The sequence below is a fragment of the Rhipicephalus microplus genome, unplaced genomic scaffold, assembly GCF_043290135.1.
Source record: "Rhipicephalus microplus isolate Deutch F79 unplaced genomic scaffold, USDA_Rmic scaffold_25, whole genome shotgun sequence".
Taxonomy (NCBI): domain Eukaryota; kingdom Metazoa; phylum Arthropoda; class Arachnida; order Ixodida; family Ixodidae; genus Rhipicephalus; species Rhipicephalus microplus.
The window spans coordinates 3436253-3449224 of NW_027464598.1; positions in this window are offsets into that span (position 1 = coordinate 3436253).

A 12972-nucleotide genomic window follows, 5' to 3' on the forward strand; every position below is an offset into this window, starting at 1 on the left:
CCTTTTCAAAGAAAAGGTGCAGCGGCCTTTTTCGTCCTTGCAAAACCTTCAGCAAACAATATGATGCGAGGCACGCAACCGCTAAGGGCCTCTGCACAGAACAAACCCAACCTGCAGCTTCTATACGACAGAAGGACTAACCAGGCAAGATGAGGCTTGCATTCACTGGTTGATGGTCTACGTGAATATCTCAAGCACAAGATAAGGCAGGCGTTGGACTCACCCACTTGCGCCGCATGCAATGCCCACGAATACTCAAAGCACGTGCCCTCCGACTTTTCTCATTACGATACAGTACAACTAATTACGATGGCAGTCCGCTATTCGCAAAAAGGCTTGAACCTGAAACCGGGCTGCGGTAAGACAGCGGTTGTGCACTGCGTAACATGATAGCGCTTTTGGTGTTAGTGAGGAATACTCAGTGCAACAAAGGTTCGTGAATGACTATTTTTGTGCATGCGTGTGTGTTGAAAACGCTGTATGACATCCTTTTTCTCATCGCTCATCAAGCCGTAGTTTTCATCATGACCATCGCGATCAATAATCATGCAATAATCAGCAACAATCCTTTGTTCACGTTGTTTGTCGGAAGTCAGTGAATTGGTCATCCCAAATCAACCACAAAGTTAGAATGCCCTTGTACATGCAGAGCAGCACTCTAAGATGGTATATAGCCTTTTTTTATTTAGAACAGCAATTAGATAAAAACCACCTTGATAGGCTAACCAGGACAACTGCAACACAAAAAACATTAACCATTACGAAAGAAGACGTTAAAAAAAGTTGTGGGGATCTGAGGCGCGCCTGCGACCATTTCGCGGGCATTCCGCCGCACGGCCACACCCTTTTGCTTTCCTGCTCTGTTAACACCACGTGGCGATAGATGGTGCCACGTGCGGGCACGGCACGCGGTACGCGCGCGCCGAGGGAGCGCTCTCTTCTCCGTGGTCCGCGCCGGGTAAGCACGTGTTTTCCTTCGTCCGCGTCCCCTTTGGGACTCGCGGACTGTAGCCTGCCTGGGGTGGCCTTGGGCACCTCGGCAGGCGTGTTTACTTGAGTGCTGGCTTCGGTAGCGTACGCTAAGCCCAGAGCGGTGCCTAGTGCTTGAAGTGGTCGTACCGCAACGAGCCGCACTTGCTATAGGCCTACGCGTACGAGGTTTGCCCTAACACTCGCGACCAGGCCCATTTGCCATCGTGAGAGTGCGCAGAATAGCCGCGAGAGACCTTCCCGACCGGCGTGTGAAAGCTCGCCATTGCCAGCTGCGACGTGCTCGCGGTTTTCCCCTTATTGTGAACGTCCGCGTGCGGGTGCCTTTGCTACCCGCGTCCCGGGAGCGGACGTTGTACTGTTGTTCGGGGTGCCGCCAGAGGCAATAAAGTGTTGTGTTTTTGCATTAGAACACTGTCTGTCGGCCGCGCCGCGCTAAACGCCTTATTAGTTGAGCACGCGCGTAGCGGTGCGCTACACGCGAGTAAACGGAGTAGCGGCCCTGTGGCTCGCTAAGCGTGAACCCGCGGTGATTGTGGTGTTCGCGATAGCACACCTGATAACCGAACTGTCGTTAGTGCGCATGCGCCCACTAGTGCTTAAATGGTAACGCTCAAAGCACTGTCTTCCATTCCCGTGATGTAACCCCAGTCGTACGCTTCGGCAATAAACGCTGTTGTTTGCCCGTTGGACCCTTGGCCTTGTCAGTCCCTGGACGAGATTCAACACTGGCGACGAGGATGGGATGAAAAATGAAGAGTAGCGAGCAGTGTGGTGAAGAAGCGACAATGCGGTCTGGTGAGCAGCTGGGCCAGATGGTGAGCAGAGGGCAGCTGGGCCAGATGGAGTCATTCGACGTTACTGCAAGCGACTGGACGGCATACAAGGAGAGGTTGACCTCTTTTCTGATTGTCAACAAGGTTCCCGACAGCGACAAGGTACACGCATTCCTCAGCATCATCGGACCGCGTACGTATGGGTTGCTGAAGTCGTTGGCTGCACCGGACCTACCATCGGGAAAAAGTTTCGAGCAACTGAAGAGCCTCTTGGATGCACATCTTGCCCCAAAGCCGTCCATAATCGGGGAACGAGCAAAGTTTTACCGCAGAGCACAGCACGAAGGCGAGTCTCTGCCCGAATATGTTGCTGAACTTCGGAAGTTGTCCCAGAGTTGTCAGTTTGGAGCAAATTTGGACGAAGCGCTGCGGGATCGTTTTGTCTGTGGACTACTGCGAGAGGACGTGCAGCGAGTACTCTTTACCGAGGACGACAAACTGACGTTCCCGAAAGCAGTCGAGCGCGCCCTGGCCATGGAAGCGGCCCGGAAGAATGTTGCCGAGACTAGAGTCGTAGAGTCAGTGGCCACACAGCTGCACAAAATGGAGGGAGAATGCAATTATGACCCTGCTGATTTGTACGAGGCGCAAGCGATTTCCGGTAAGCAGCGACTGGCTTGTTATCGCTGCGGTTCTCCGAGCCACACTCATTCAGTATGCCCTCACGTTAATAATACGTGCTATAAGTGTGGAAAGAAAGGGCATATTCAAAGGGCCTGTCGCAGCAACGGGCAATATTGTGGCGGGTATCAGCAGAAACGGAGAGTGAAAACGCTGAAAGTGGTCACGCAGGTGCCACCCATAGGCGTTTCGGAACAAGTGGCGTCCGGCCGCACTCCTATTTTTGTGGGACTGAAAATAGATGGAGCACTGGTGGAAATGGAACTTGACACGGGAGCCGCGGTGTCTATCATGCCTTACAAGCAGTTCAAGCAGCAGTTCCCTTCAGCCAGATGCGGACCAACAGACATCGTCCTGCGCACCTATACCGGAGCACTCGTCCAACCTTGCGGCGTGGCGGTCGTCAAGGTGCAGCACGGGGAGCAGACGGCGAAACTACCACTCTACCTCGTCGATCAAGCAGGACCACCACTGCTAGGGCGTGAATGGCTGCGCACAGTACGGCTAAACTGGAACCAGATTTGGGGCCTCAACCACGTCTCAAGGTCAGTGTTCGACTTGTCCTCGCGAACGAAGGAAAGGCTAGAATCGTTGCTCGAAAAATACAAAATGCTGTTTAAGGATGAGCTAGGCGCTATCACAGACGAAAGGGCCGAGCTGTTCTTCAAAGCCGATCACCGGCCGAGGTTCCTGAAGGCACGCAATGTGCCATTCGCACTGCAGTCAGCAGTAGAAGCAGAGATAGAAAAATTGGTGCAGCTGGGAATACTCACACCCGTGAATACATCAGAATATGCCACGCCCGCCGTGCCAGTGATAAAAAAAGATGGAAGCATACGTCTCTGTGGGGATTATAAGACAACGATAAACCCCTCTCTGGACATCACACACTACCCGCTACCTAAAATTGATGACCTATTAGCTGCGTTGGCCGGGGGAATGCACTTTAGTAAGATCGACCTTAACAGGGCATACCAACAAGTACTCATGTCAGAAGAGTCGAAGAAGTACTTGACTTTGAACACGCGGAAAGGGCTGTTTGCAGTCAACAGGCTACCTTTCGGAATAGCGTCAGCACCAGGTATTTTTCAGAAAATAATGGACACAATGCTGAAGGGCCTAAACGGAGTTTGTTGTTATCTCGATGACATCTTAGTCACAGGAAGAAACGCTGAGGAACACCTGGTAAACCTAGACGCACTCTTGAAACGGTTGCTGGAGCGAGGCGTCAAAATAAAGAAAGAAAAATGCGCGTTCTTTCAAAATGAGCTCTGTTACCTGGGGCACAAAATTACTGCAGCAGGAATATCTGCGTCACCAGAGAAAATTGAAGCAGTCATAAACGCTGCCGCACCGACAAACAAGCAGCAACTGCAGTCCTTCCTGGGTGTCGTTAATTATTATGGAAAGTTTGTGCCTAATCTTTCAACAATGGCTGTGCCTTTTTACCAGCTTTTACGGAAAGACGCTCCTTGGTGTTGGGACGACTGCTGCCGAGACGCGTTCAACGAAGTTAAAAGAATGCTGTCATCGCCGCAGGTGCTGGCCCACTACGACCCGGATAGGCCATTAAAGCTGGCCTGTGACGCATCGCAGTATGGGGTAGGTGCAGTGCTCTCCCATGTTTTTGAGGACGGGAAGTCTAGGCCAGTTGCTTTTGCTTCGCGCACGCTTTCCGAGGCAGAGAAGAAATATAGCCAGCTTGAAAAAGAGGCGCTGGCCATAATCTTTGGCATAAAAAAGTTTCACTGCTATATTTATGGCCGCGCATTCACTTTAATCACTGATCATAAACCCTTACAGCAAATTTTGGGGCCAACAACAGGTATTCCGCCTATCGCGGCTGCGCGCCTACAGCGGTGGGCTGTGACGTTGTCGGCATACAGATACGACCTTCTTTTTAGAAAATCAGCCGATAACGCAGAAGCCGATTTTTGCTCCCGTTTGCCGCTACCATGTGTGAAAGACGAAACGCAGGAGTCGGAAGAGACTTTCTATTCATTGCGGCTGGCCTCCCTACCAGTGTCGAGCAAGGGAATTGCCCATGCCACAGAGCAGGATAACGATCTGGCGAAAGTAAAAGAGTGCATAAGCACAGGCTGGCCAATATTTGTCAATGACCATAGACTGAAACAATACTTCGCCAGACGCAATCAACTGACATTGCATGGAGGATGCATTTTGCTGGGAACGCGGGTAGTCATTCCCGCAAAGCTGCAGAGAGCAGTTCTGGCCGAATTACACGAGGGTCACCCAGGTATAGTTCGCAGCAAGGCGCTTGCGCGTAGTTACGTCTGGTGGCCGTCCATCGAGGGGGACCTTGAGCGTATGGTGCAGTCATGTACAGATTGCCAAGAACAGCGCAGTGCCCCTTGCAAAGCTCCGTTGCACCCTTGGGCCTGGCCCTCAGCGCCGTGGCAGCGCATACATATAGATTTTGCAGGACCATTTCAACAGTCAATGTTTCTTATAGTGGTCGATGCTCACTCGAAGTGGCCCGAAGTTTTTATGATGCGTTCAACTACTGCAGATGCAACAATTGAGTGCTTACGAGATGTTTTCGCTCGTTTTGGGTTCCCTGAGACAATCGTGTCGGATAACGGCCCACAGTTCACGTCAGAGGAGTTCAAGCAGTTTGTAAGGGAGATGGGTTGCCGACACGTGCAAACAGCCCCCTACAATCCCAGCACCAATGGACTTGCGGAGCGTTTCGTACAGACCCTGAAGAACGCGCTAAAAAAGGATGACGTGCATCAACCTATGAAGGTAAAGCTCAACAAGTTTCTGCTCGCTTATCGCAACACGCCCCACGCTACGACACACGAGGCACCAGCCAACTTGTTGTTGGGGCGACGTTTGCGCACCCGCCTCGATGTACTCAAACCCGCCGTGGGGGAAAGGGTGGCTTACAATCAGTTCAGACAGACGGTGAACCGACAGTGTCGTGTGCGTGACGTGAGTGTTGGTGATCATGTACTTGCACGAAATTACAGGGGACAGCCCAAATGGGTACCAGCTGTGGTGATGGCTCAAAGTGGACCAGTGTCTTTCAGGGTACGAGCGTCGACATCTTCAGGATGCTTCGAGTGGCGGCGCCACAAGAACCAGCTACTTCAAGGCACGGCAGGGCTTGCCGAAGACGTCGCGCAAGACGACGGTTTCTCCGTGTGGCCACAGAGTGACACCGAACCAGAGCCAGCACCTTCATTGCCTGCAGCTAGGGTTTCGCCTTCACCACCGACGTTGCTGACAGACACTTCTCGAGGCGACCTGGATCGGCGCTACCCGCTACGAAATCGCCGACCGCCTGATTGGTTCTGAGAGGGAACGTGAACTATTAGCTTCCGAATAAAAGCAGAGGAAGTGTGGTGTTCGCGATAGCACACCTGATAACCGAACTGTCGTTAGTGCGCATGCGCCCACTAGTGCTTAAATGGTAACGCTCAAAGCACTGTCTTCCATTCCCGTGATGTAACCCCAGTCGTACGCTTCGGCAATAAACGCTGTTGTTTGCCCGTTGGACCCTTGGCCTTGTCAGTCCCTGGACGAGATTCAACAGTGATCGTCCGCTGCAGTTAGTAGTGGGGTCACCATAAAGTTATACGTGAATTTTTTTTTCACAGAAATTCTCATTGCGATTGTGGTTAAAGGCAAGAAAATAGTGACTTCGGATGGTCATCGTTTCGCCCTCTCGTTTTAAATTGTTGCCGAAAAAAAAACCATGCTTCTAGAATGGAGTTGTTCGCGCTAATGATACACGGTTAGGGGACATTATAACTTCACAATAATCGTTTTAGGTTCCATAAGAATACCGCATTTTTGTGCGTACTGTAAAGGTAGATCAAAAGGGGATTTGCCAATTGAGAACTTCGAACACAAAATTAGGAGATAAAATTAAAGCATGGCTCCATCGACTACGCTTTTTATTCAAGCGTTATATGAGAGTTCTGTAGAGTGGTGAACCAACAAAAGGCTACGAAATAAATTGATCATTAAGCAATCGGGAAAACTACGCGCCTGAAATACCTAGGAAATGAAGTCATAAGTCATTTTTTTTATTCATCAACGATTTCGTAAGCTTGCGCCATGCCGGAGAGGAACCTTGGGCCAATTAAACTTCAGGCATACTGCGTCGCGAGTTTTCGATTTTCCGCAATCTTTTTCGAAGGATGCCCCCAGGCTCCCCGCTGAGGGGCGTGCAGGCATGTGAAAAATAAAGAGAACGAGTCTCAATCAACAATGGTTTCTTAATGCTACGGTAATTATGATGTACATTCGTGAATGTACGAAAACCGAAAGATATCTACAAAACGATCTTTGCAGTGCTCTGCATAAACCAAAAGATATCTACAAAGCTTTCTGTGCAGTGCCTTACCAAAACAGAAATATATATATACTAGGCGTTCTGTGCAGTACTCTGCATAAACCAAAAGATATCTATAAAGCTTTCTGCGCAGTGGCTTACAAAACCAAAATATATATATACTAGGCGTTCTGTGCAGTGCTCTGCATAAACCGATAGATATGTAGAAAGCGTTCTGGACAGTGCTCTACAAAAACCGAAAGATGTCTACAAAACGTTCTCGTACATGACACTTACATCAGAGCAAAGGTCACGTATTAGGGTTTGTCACTAAAGCTTTAAAATGTTTGGGGGCCATAGATGAAATTTTTCTTTCAGATAATCTCGTAGGATGGCCCAGATAACCTTGTATGAATATCCTGATAACGGCTCTGGCTTTTGGCTGGGAGTCATTTCAATCTATACCGGCAGCTAAAGGTATTTTATGCTTTTGACTCACACTGCGAAAGCGCCAGTGACTTTTTAAGTTTCTTGAGAAATTACGGTTTTCGCTTTAATAAAAGCCGTAGAGCTCGTGAAGTCAGAACAAATAGGCTCACCAGCTGCGTAGGTGAAACTTTATTGTACCCCGCATCGTATACATTTAAGGAGATAGTTCCCACCAATATTGAACACGACTACAACCCCCAGTTTACACATTTTCTGGCACCTTCAACGTTCTGCCTTATTCTCATTCAAAGCAATCGAGCAGTGGCGCAAATGCATGAAGTGCGCAAGGGGGACAGACATCTTGCAAACAAGCCATTTTTATATCCGTGTTATATTTGTTCACTTAGTTTCAAAGTATTCATTCAGATATAGTATTAATTATAATAATAATAATAATAATAATAATAATAATAATAATAATAATGATAATAATAATAATAATAATAACCATAGCCACCTGGCCAGAAGTAACAGAGTATCCAACTCAATAAACGCTACATCACATGTCAAAGTCAGTTTCTAATAGCGATTCATAGGCAGGCGCTGGCATTATTGCGCCTGCATCATTTGGGATAGAGCACGCAATAAAAAATGATCGCACGTTTCGTGCTAATGCTTAAAAACTTGGCCCATCGCATGCACCGGTTAGCTGTATTTTTCTGTTCAATGAAAGTGCTTCAAATTTCACAGTAGGCCTTACGGAAAGTGCGTTGTCTTTGACTGTCAACAAATTCAAACGGGACACTGGAATTCGGTGAAGAGAATTGCATGGGATGTGCCTGACCACAGCGAGGCTGCTGATCATCAGACCCCCTCGTGATCTACGAAACTGCAATCAAATACCCAGTTCTCACAACTTTCTCAACAGAGAACTTTAGCTTAAAAACATGGGCCGTTAACTGATCTCATAAACATTATACTGGCGCAAGAGCGCTTGCAGGAAAATGACAAGATATTTATTTGCGTCCCCATAATTAGCAATAACATAAGCTAGCCTTTCGCATGCACGTGCAAGTATTCCAACCATGCTTTCGTACTTTCCAGGCTTTTACTTAACGCTCTATTAGATTCCGTTCTCAGTGAGAGATTCACAGTGTTTCCGAATCAGTAGATGCTTTGACTGTAATAAGTGCGAAAGTCTGACTAGTTTTTACAGTGAGGCTCGTGACCAAGCAAATAGGGATGTTAAGTTAGTCACTGCTTTATGACACGTTGTGCAGACACCTGCGTCAACATCATCACCAGACTGACTGCGTCCACTGCCGAGGAAATGCTCTTCCCATGTTCCGCGAATCAACCCAGTGCTGTGCCTTCTGCAGCCAGATTATATTGGCGAATTTCTCAATTTAATCTCGTCACCTCACTTTATGTATCTTGCTCCTGTGTGAGGTCGCATGTGTTCAAAAATTTTCATTGCCGTCATTGCCGTATCTGCACGCATCTAAACCGGACCCCCAAAACAGTCCTGAGCAGCATGCATGTTCAAGAAGAACATACAGTGGCATTACAGGAGTGAAAAAAGAAACGCCATCAAAAAAAATTCAGACGGAGCCCTCGACCTTCGTGCTGAGAACGGGGGTCGAGTGGTTGGTCCGGTCAGAAGCACATTATCCAAGCACAGACAGAAATAGAATGAATGCTTCGAATGGAGGGCGAACACGAGGGGTGCTTGCCCCGTGATGAAAAGTTTCCCTCAGCCTCGTCTTACCACCACTGGCTGCGGTTGTTGCTCGAAACTCGTTATCGAGCCCAACACTATGCCATCCTGACTCGTAGTAACAAGCGACTCGCCTTTCACGTACCTGGCCTAATTAGGGACGCCCCTGCTATAGCTTCCGGGAGTGCTTCTTCGCTTTAGTAAGTCAGATAACGCATGTAATCGCAAACCCACGTTTATCTCTTTAGCAAGCTCAACGGCTGAGTTTAGATATCCCATGCAGCCGTAATTGGCTGCGCTTTTCAATCAGGCTACAACTTGGCTACTGCTAGTGGCACTCCTCTGTGTATTACGTTCGTTAGAGCAGGATAACAACTTGTGTATTTGGGCTGAACGTTGGTTCATGTTTGCGCACCTACTGGAAGGTATTACCGTCCTTAAGCGTTTGCGGTAATCGGTTGATGACGGAATAATGTTGCGCTGAATGAGCTACGCCTCAATAGTAAGTACAGTGGTCAGGGGTGACCTGCCACTGGGCAGAAAGTCGCGGAATCAATCCCAGCCGTAGTGTTCACATATCGATTGAGGAGAAACGCTACAAGTCGCGCGCTGTGAGATGTCAGTGCACGTTATATAAAACGGGACCACCGATATTTCCGCAGCCATCCCCTATGGTGTGCCTCGTACTTGTATGGTGGTTTTGTGACGCAACACATCCAACATTATTGCACTGAATAGTCTCAGGGCATCCGACGAACGGGTATAAGGGAAATTCCCATTCCTTTTTAGGCGAACATATCGCAATTGTTTTCTCATTTATGCAGACATTTCTGATCGTGCGGACTTGATCGACGCTTACACCATACACTGCAAGAGCCATAGACACGTCGTGTTCGTCATCAGTCGCTTGTCACCGATCGTGAACAGCGCCGCGGTAAATGTATGCAGTCGAAGAGTCCTTCCCACAAGCTCCCTCAATGCCGCCATTAAAGCGGCTCACGATGCATTACATCACAGTAATCCTAAACCGAGACCGGTTCTTAAAATATTTGCAACTTGCACTTGCATTTTATTGGCATTTCGCGTGAAGTATTACACGAAAATGTGATTATTCACAGCGCTCATGTCGGGTGCATTCAAAGGATGCGGATGAAAGATGACCCGCGGCTGCCGTGCGCTCGAACGGCGACGAGTTTCCCGGTGCACTGTTCATATCTTTCAGAGAGCCGAGCGTATAGGGAACCGAAGCTGCTGTCGGCTACAACCCACAGTTGGCATGAATAACGCTTATGGAAGCACAAAATAACCCAACATCTGGGTATTTAGGGCTTCTTATGCGCTTTTGCTATACTTTAACAGCACATTTCTCAAATTATCATCTGAGACAATGTCGGCAGCACTCTCGACAGCCGACAAATGCCTGACAGAAAGCTCAAAAAAGAAAAACTTTTACTTACACAGAACAGCATGCGATCTTGCCATTGGCAACCACCGCATATTTCTGGTGCTGCATAGTAGTGTGCAGTGCAGTTAAGAAGACTTACTGGCCTGCGACATAGACAGAATGGGCGCTGGACAAAAAACAATATGCTGAAATCTAAATCCACACCTAATAAATTTCATTGAAGTGGTCACACGTGTATCAACTTCATATTAGGCAAACATGCAATTTTACGTCGACTGCATCAACAATATTCAGTTAACTGAACGTGAGTCATTTCACACAGGTTTCTGTTTGCGCCCCCTTTTTTTAGAAACTACGTCGTCATCTACCTTCCTCGAATTTTCGGGCGGCCTAATGCAAACATACAGGCACGTGCTACAGTTATAATGTGTTTGAAGACATCGTAGATTTTCAAGGAGATTGTCGAAGTCGGCGCAAATTCTCCGTACTGCTTCACCGCGAAGTAAATTGTGAGATAAAACGTATGGTATAAGCTCGTCGCAAAAAAATGTAAACATACATCATTGATTTTCTGACAAGCAGCCGATATTTAGAGCGCTCCGTGTAGCATTGCATTTTCCAGGAATTCTCTTTTCAACAACCTACGTTTCTCCCACTACGGCTACACACAAACTACTGATTTGAAAGAAAATTATCATGCTAATGTACTATAAGAGCTTAAATAGTTTACTGAATCAATTGCCCAATATTAGAAGAACAATTTGAGATTGTCTAGCGCAATGTCTGGGACGTTTGACATGAAAAGGCCCACAGCGGTGAATGGCATGCATGCATGCATGCCAACAGTTCCCATACCTACTGGCTGAGTAGAAATATACATCCAGAAATAAACACTTGCGCTCGCAACGAACAGCGTGAGCTCAACGGGCAACGGCAACGGGGAACTAAATGAACGATTGTCAGTCGAAAGTAAATAAAGAAGTAAGATACTCCCTGGGACTTCGAGCACTTTGTTGGAGACCAAAACTGTACGAGCCCACAAACGAAAGAGAAGCTATGTGAGGCCCCATACGGGATCTAGGAAGGCGCATCCACCCTATAACAGATGCCGGCGGAGCGTGTTCCGATAGGGCACAGTGAAGCTGAACGCGCGGCAACACTATCGACGCACGCTTGACTGCAAGTCTCAGAATCGCTCGCAGAAGTATCATATTACGAGCGAGAGTTCGTGATGCACGCCATCACGGATAAAAAAAAATTCAATGAAAGCAGGACAGAACGAAGGGTTTTGTGGGAATAGATCGTTCAGGATACTCTTCGTACACTGCGAACGATGAAGCTACAGCTGTACAGCAATTCGACGCTGCCTTGGGCCCTCCCGGATTGAATTGTGGATGGAATTTTTTGGAAAGCGGCCACGCAAGATCGCAGCACCGCGCCCATTTCTCGGGGGTATCGAGTGAAACCGACGCGTTCTGTTCATGCGAGGAAAAGGACTGAAAAAAAAGGAGACTACCGGAGCTTTCCGTGAGCCGGCAGTGCGCGGTTTCGTAAAGATCTCATTCCGGCACGAGCGTTTCAGGGTGCACATCGGCGTGCATGTGAATGCCTCTCTATCTTGCGCTCTCAATGAGCTCTTTGCGCTGCCATTTTTGAAGCGGATCATAGTAAAACTTTTGAGAACAGCATCGCATAGTGAAACTTTTTTAGGGCGCATCAACACACGTGGAGTTTTTTTGTTTTTTTGTGAGATCTCTCAGTCGCTGTTTTCGCAGCGTAACTTTGACTTCACGTCAAATACTGATAATATGTTTTCTGCAGTGGAGCAACAAGTGATATATTCGAAATGACTGATTTAAAAAGGGCACCATGATGTGTTTCAGGATTATATGTGGGTTTAACGTCCTAAAACCACCATAGGATTATGAGAGACGCCATAGTGGAAGGTTGCGGAAATTTTGACCACCTGAGGTTCTTTAACGTGCACCCAAATCTGAGCCCACGTACCTACAACATTTCTACCTCCATCGGAAATGCAGCCACCGCAGCCGAGTTTCAATTCCGCGACCTTCGGGTCAGCAGACGAGTACCTTAGCCACTAGACCACCGCGGCAGGACACCATGATGTGTTTATTTGCATCGATATACGAACAAGCAGTGAACATATACTACATTTGCCATTGCTGGCTTTCAACAATGAACTTCGAAGCTTGTGATACTACAACAAGCTCCTCGATCGAATGTCGACGATGACTTGCTCATTGATGCACTATTGATATGTGGGGTTTAACGTCCCAAAACCACCATATAATTATGAGAGACGCCGTAGTGGAGCGCTCCTCAAGTTTCGGCCCCCTGGGGTTCTTTAACGTGCACCCAAATCTGAGCACACGGGCCTCAGCATTTTCGCCTTTATCGAAAAATGCAGCAACTGCAGCCAGGATTCAATCCCACGACCGACGGGTCAGCAGCTGAGTACCTTACCTACTAGACCACCACGGCGGGGTCATTCATGCATTATAAGCACTATAGTGTAAATGATAAGTATATAGTGCCTTTTGTTCTTAATTTTTCTTGTTTGTGTCCCTATCTAGTACATTATGGCCATATTGTTGGGGTAGTAGGATCTAATGTAGCCTCTCCTCTCTTTTTTTGCCTAATATAAATAAAA